Here is a 5,949-nt window from a genome sequence, read left to right as displayed (position 1 = left end):
CACAACCTGGAGACATTCTCCAGATTTATGTTTACCGAATTTCAATTGATTGTCAAGGCTGCTAGTGGGAGGGGCAACCTCTGGCTCTGTTTACCCAGTGAAGAAAGACACTGCTTTGGATGGTGGCGCAGGCTGGGTGATTTTCCTGGGTGAAGCTGAGCCTGGCAGGTCAGGTTAGCTTCCTGTGACCTACTCAATGACTGTATTGTTTTCTTCCAAGGCCTGAGTTGGAGCTAGATGCTCAGCCAGGCCTTTGTCAGTATCAAAGATGGAGATCTTCGGTAGTGGGGGGGAGGGGTGACCTTCTCTCCTCTGCTCCATGAGGAGGAGTGAGGATTTCAGCCTTCTACTAATGCCATAGTCTTGGTTCCTGGGTCATCTCTGTTCTGTGATCTACAGGATGAAGATGACTGCTTCTTGTCAGTTCTTGCTTGAGTTGAGTAGAATCTACTCACCCGCTGCATCTGGCACGTTTGTCTCGGCCTCTCTGTCTTTCAGGTATGGTGGGTATGGATGCTTCAGCTCCCGTGGCAGCGGCAGTTGCTGGCAAGTGCTCAGATTTGTCTCCTTGCCTGGATTTTCCCTCTCTGACATAACTCTCTGAACTGTGATGGCACACTTGGTGTGATTCTCTGGCTTAGGACTGTTCACTGGAGCACTAAAACTGCTTTCTATGCAAGAGCTTGTTTAGCCTCCAGGTTCTTTGCCGCCATCTTCCCGAAACCCTAAATATAAATTTTAAATAACTAAATTCTTTTAAAATCCTCTCACTCAGTCACAGGTATGGATAGATATGTGATGAGGGCAGAATCACAATTATTCAGAAGGTTATAAATGGATGCTTACCTAGCTTTCTTTCAGCTGGATCATAGAATAGACTGTCCTAATTGGAAAAAGTTAGCCTTCCCAGCCTTTCTGCATATAAACACTCCATCAACATTTTATTAAAGGATTATTGAAGACTAGCTATATGTTCATTAATAATGACTGAACATGACAGAAAGTTGAGGGAAAACCATCTACACTTCAGTGAGGTTCTGACTTGTGCTTCACAAAGTGTTATGAAAGCTCTCCATGAGAATTCTAGCAGCTGCATTTCTAAAAAGTCTTTGAGTTGATACACTTTCTGATATTGTCTCAATGGAAGTACTTCTCTTGGAGTTCCATATTATTCAATGATGTTGTATTAGCTCCTTGTTACAATTTTCAGACTAGTCTTTTTGATGAATTTTTTTTTCAAAATTGCTTTCCCAATTCCATCCACAAACTGCAGACAAAACTTATCTGAATAAAATTTGTATCTGTTGATAGTGCATATACTTTTATTTTTCATTATAAACATAGAACGTAGTAAAAATTCTCATAGCAAGTTCACTGCACTAGCTTGTGGGCAGATTCTAACTTAAATAATATATTGTGTTCACGTAGAGATTTTGATTATCCAAAGTGATAAGCCTGTGGTCCTAAAACCAATACTTTACTGATATTGAGTGACAAATACAACTTCATATAAGTGTAGAAGTTTTCCTTGTATCTTTTTAATATATATTTTTGTTGTAAATATACTGTACAGAAGGGTTACAGTTACATAATGTAATGAGTACATTTCTTATTGAGCATTGTTGCCCCCTCCTTTGTTTTTCCCCTACCCTCCTTTCCCTTCACACCTCCCCACCTCCCCCCTTCACCTCCCACTCTGGTCGAGTGTCTTGTACATCTCATTGTTCCAATGGGTAAACCTGTATCCTTTCTTTATATCTTAAATGAAGAAATGCTGGCTTGATTTATGCTTATTCTGCTCGTGTAGACACACCTAAGGTCACTCGCCAACTCCAAAAGCACATAAATGAAACGCCATCATTTTTATGTCAGTTGGTATAATTGTGTTCTACACATTTATTGACAGATTACAAATTATTCTCAAACATTAAAACATTAAAAAGTACTTTCTTTTTTTCTTATTTTCTTGGCCAGCAAATCAGCAGGACCTCAGTCAGCATTTCTGTCATAGAACTTTTCATATAGGTTGGTTAAATGTATATGTAGAGTCCAGTTCTCTGAGGACTCACTCATCTGCTTAGGAATTCATGCTGGCTGTTGGAAAAGAGCTCAAGTAAGGATGCCATTTAAAGCCTTATACTTTATTCTTTACCTGGGTATTCTCCAGCTACTCTGGTTGTTTAGAGTGCTTACAAGAGCAAACATCCCGTAGGGAGCATGGAGACAACACATGACCTATACTTACTGAGACTTCCGAGTGATTTGCTGTCACTTGTACTGCATTTTGTAAGTCGAATCTCTCTAAACCTACCAGTTTTAAGAGATAAGAAACTCTTAGAGACAAATACATCTTCAATATATATTGTTCCAAGCATTCTGTCTAAGGCATAATCAGCAAGTAATGAAACTTGTATTGGCTGTAATTATGTGTCTTGCTCCATGTGTGCATGTATACATGTGTATATGTATGTGAGTATAGTAACTTACATGTGTACATGTATAAGGAAATATACACACATATATGCATATGTAAATAAATATACATATATAAATATATGTGCATATATATATATATATATATATATATATATATATCAGTTGTTCAGTGATTTAATCTATAGATCCCAGCATATTGTCATTCTCACAAAGTGTACATGATAAATGGGCATCCTTTGTACTCACTTCCCCCATTCCTTTGTTTTCATCCTTGGGACCATCTTTAGTCTACTTTCCATAGTATAGCTTTGTTTTCATTGCATGTACTTACTGATAATAAAAGAAAAAGATTGTTTGTAAAAGAAAAAGAACTTTTTAGGACACAGGTCACAGTATCTTATCCATCCCAATGATTGTTATGTGATAAAATTTATAATAGTAGTAAAATTGAAAAGGAATTAATAGATTTGGTGTTTTGCCATTTAAATGTTAGAGAATAATATCACATCACTCTTATAACTCTTAAAGAATGCAAGGGTAAGTGATGGTCGCTATCATGTTCCCACAAAACCCATGGATCCTGAATGATAATAGTAGAGCAGCAGAAATTCTAAGTAGCAGACATGGAGCATGTAAGTGAAAGAGAGGAAATGAGAGAGTGTGAGAGTGAGAGAGAAATATCATAATACTGAAAGTGCATAACAGATAAACAAGAGCTGTATGAGAATATTCATACTGCTATCTTTAGACTCTAATTGTACATTTGAAGATATTTGATGTATGACAACATATCAACATGAAATATAAAGTTATTTTGATAAAAATAAATGTGACTCAGAAGAAATTATAAATGCAAAAACAATCTTCACAAAAACAAACTCTCAGAGATATTTCATAACTTTGAAAAGGATAAAGTGGCTAAAGTTAGTATAAATTTAGAAGTATTACAATTCACAAAAATATAAAAAGATATTCATATATTTCATAACATAACCCAAATCAGAAATCAAATGTTGTTTAAATGATTTTTGAAAACATAGTCTCTCAGGTGCTGGGAAGGTGGATCAGTGGTAGAGTGCTTGCCTTGCATTCATGAAGCCCTTGGTTTCATTCCTCGGCACCACATAAGCAGAAAAAGATGGAAGTGGTACTGCGCCTCAGTGGTACTGCTAGCCTTGAGCTGAGGTATAGCACTCAGGCCCCAGAGTTCAAGCCCCATGACCACCAAAGTCAAAATAAAAAATACAACAAAAAGTCTCTCACTTTTATGGCTTTAACTCAGTAATACTGCTGCTTCAGCCTAGGGCTAAGCATTTATCAACACTCCTGATTCAGACTCTACTTGATCATTTTTTAATAAATATTTTGTTTTTAATTTTCCTCTTTGTAAATTCACATTCACCTATAAAACCTGGTTTGGCGATCCCAGTAAGCTTCTCAAAGTACCTCCTAATGATGACTTACCAAATGTTGTATTATATTACAACAAGGAAAACAATTCTACAAATAAAGAAACCCAATAATTAAATATTAATGATTAATAAAATAAAAACAAAACAATTATCAGTATTTTCAGTATTTGAAGTGTAGACATATTAGATTTTATTATGTTTTCATATTTCTGTACATTTAACACTGGCTAAGGTATTGATGTTCAACCAGAGTTTTATAGAATATGCATAGTCTTAAAGTTTCCCACTAAGATGACTATTTATGGCTCATCTCATCATTTGTTTATGACTTACATCATCATTTTTTCCTCACTAACATATAAAGGAAGTTAGCCCTAATGTTTTAACAGAAACTGTGTAGTTAACATAGTCTTAACTCTTCACTCTACTTCTTTACACAAAGACTTTGCAACTTCTCATTAATAAGGTTTCTATAAACTCTGAAATGTAAATATTTAGTAGTTAATAGCTGCTACCGTAAATCTTAAATACTTTATAGAAAAGTTTTATACTTGCCAAACAATCCTAATTTTGGCATATATAAGCAAAATCCCAAAATTAAACATGTGTAAAACATTAAAACTTTTAACAAACCTTAACACTTCATTATGACAGGTGCCTTTTATAGAATAATTGAATTCCTCCTCCTACACATTTCTTGAATAACAAATATCTGGAATTACTTTGTTTTGACATGTCAGTCTTGATTTTATTCTTAAATGTGTGCTTATGTAAGAAATACATGGTTCTAAAATTTCACAATAATTCTTTTGAACTTACTAGTTTTGAACTTACTAGTTTAATAAAAAATTATTAGTTCAATAAAATCAATAAACTGTACTTTATATAAAAAATGTTCTTTGCTCAATTCAGCATCACATACACTAACATTGGAACGATACAGAGAAGATTAGCATAGCCCCTGTGCAAGGATGACATGCAAATTCGTGAAGCATTCCATATTTTTACAAAAACAGATGCTAGAAGGGATGTGGCCCCAAGGGAACCGTACTGCATTCTTGGTGGGAGTGTAAACTTGTTCAATTACTTTGGAAAGCAGTATGGAGGTTCCTCAAAAGACTCTACATAAAGCTCCGCTATGACAGCAATCCCACTTTTGGGGATTTACCCAAATGATCACAAACAAGACCATACTAAAACTACCAGCACAACTATGGTTATTGCAGCATTATTTACGATAGCTAAGATATGGAACTAACCCAGATGCCCCCATTAGATGAATAGATCAAGAAAATGTGGTATATATACACAATGGAATTCTATGCCTCTATCAGCAAGAATGACATCTCCCAATTTGTTAGGAAGTAGAAAGACTTGTAAAAAAAATTTATTGAGTGAAGTAAGCCAAGTCCCAAAAAACATAAGTCCCATGGTTTCCCTTATTTTCAATAACGAATATATGTCTGGAATAAGCTGAAAAGCTCAAACGTTATGTGCATAATACCAGACAAGATGATGTTAAGGGAATTGAACCCCAAGATAGGGATACAAGTGGTTCTATGTTTCTTGCTATTGTTTCGAACTTACTTATAATGTACGATGTCATTTATTTTTGTTTCATTGTATGTTCCTCCCCCACGCTATAACCCTTGTTTTCTCTCTATTTGAAGTTGGTGCACCTACATCTTGTAGGAAATTTGGGGAGAGGAAGGGAAAAATGCTCAAATAGGGATGCAGTTTAACCAATTGTAACCATGAGATGCACAAGACACTATGTTGAAAAATGAACTTTACAATTTAGGATGGGGGATAGAAAATGGGGAGGGGAGTGTATTTGTGGAGGTAGGAGGGAAAGGATAGTAGGGGAAATATAAAGGAGGAGGTAACAATGCTTGTTAGAAAAATGTACTAATTTCCTTCCTCATGTAAATGTGACCCCTCTGCACAGTATTATTAAAATAAAAAACATATAGAAATGTTCTGAGATGGAAGAGTTCATTTCCACTGTTTTACCCATATATTATCGTTAACAAAGAAATTAATGTAGAACACTGATATGAAGGTAATTTGAATGTGCTGTGTTTGTGTGTGTGTGTGTGAT

At 35.4% G+C, this 5,949-nt stretch overlaps 1 non-coding gene across 1 annotated transcript; it reads left to right on the top strand.

Annotated features, from left to right (window-relative positions):
• The first annotated feature begins 4,747 nt into the window (after positions 1 to 4,747).
• LOC138805504 (U6 spliceosomal RNA) lies at positions 4,748 to 4,854 on the top strand. The gene has a single exon (XR_011365573.1). It is a non-coding gene; the product is annotated as a U6 spliceosomal RNA (small nuclear RNA).
• The last annotated feature ends 1,095 nt before the right edge of the window (positions 4,855 to 5,949 follow it).

This window comes from Dipodomys merriami, unplaced genomic scaffold, assembly GCF_024711535.1.
Source record: "Dipodomys merriami isolate MVZ:Mamm:240054 unplaced genomic scaffold, mDipMer1.0.p SCAF_397, whole genome shotgun sequence".
NCBI classification, from domain to species: Eukaryota; Metazoa; Chordata; class Mammalia; order Rodentia; family Heteromyidae; genus Dipodomys; species Dipodomys merriami.
This window is presented reverse-complemented; position numbering and strand designations above follow the sequence as displayed.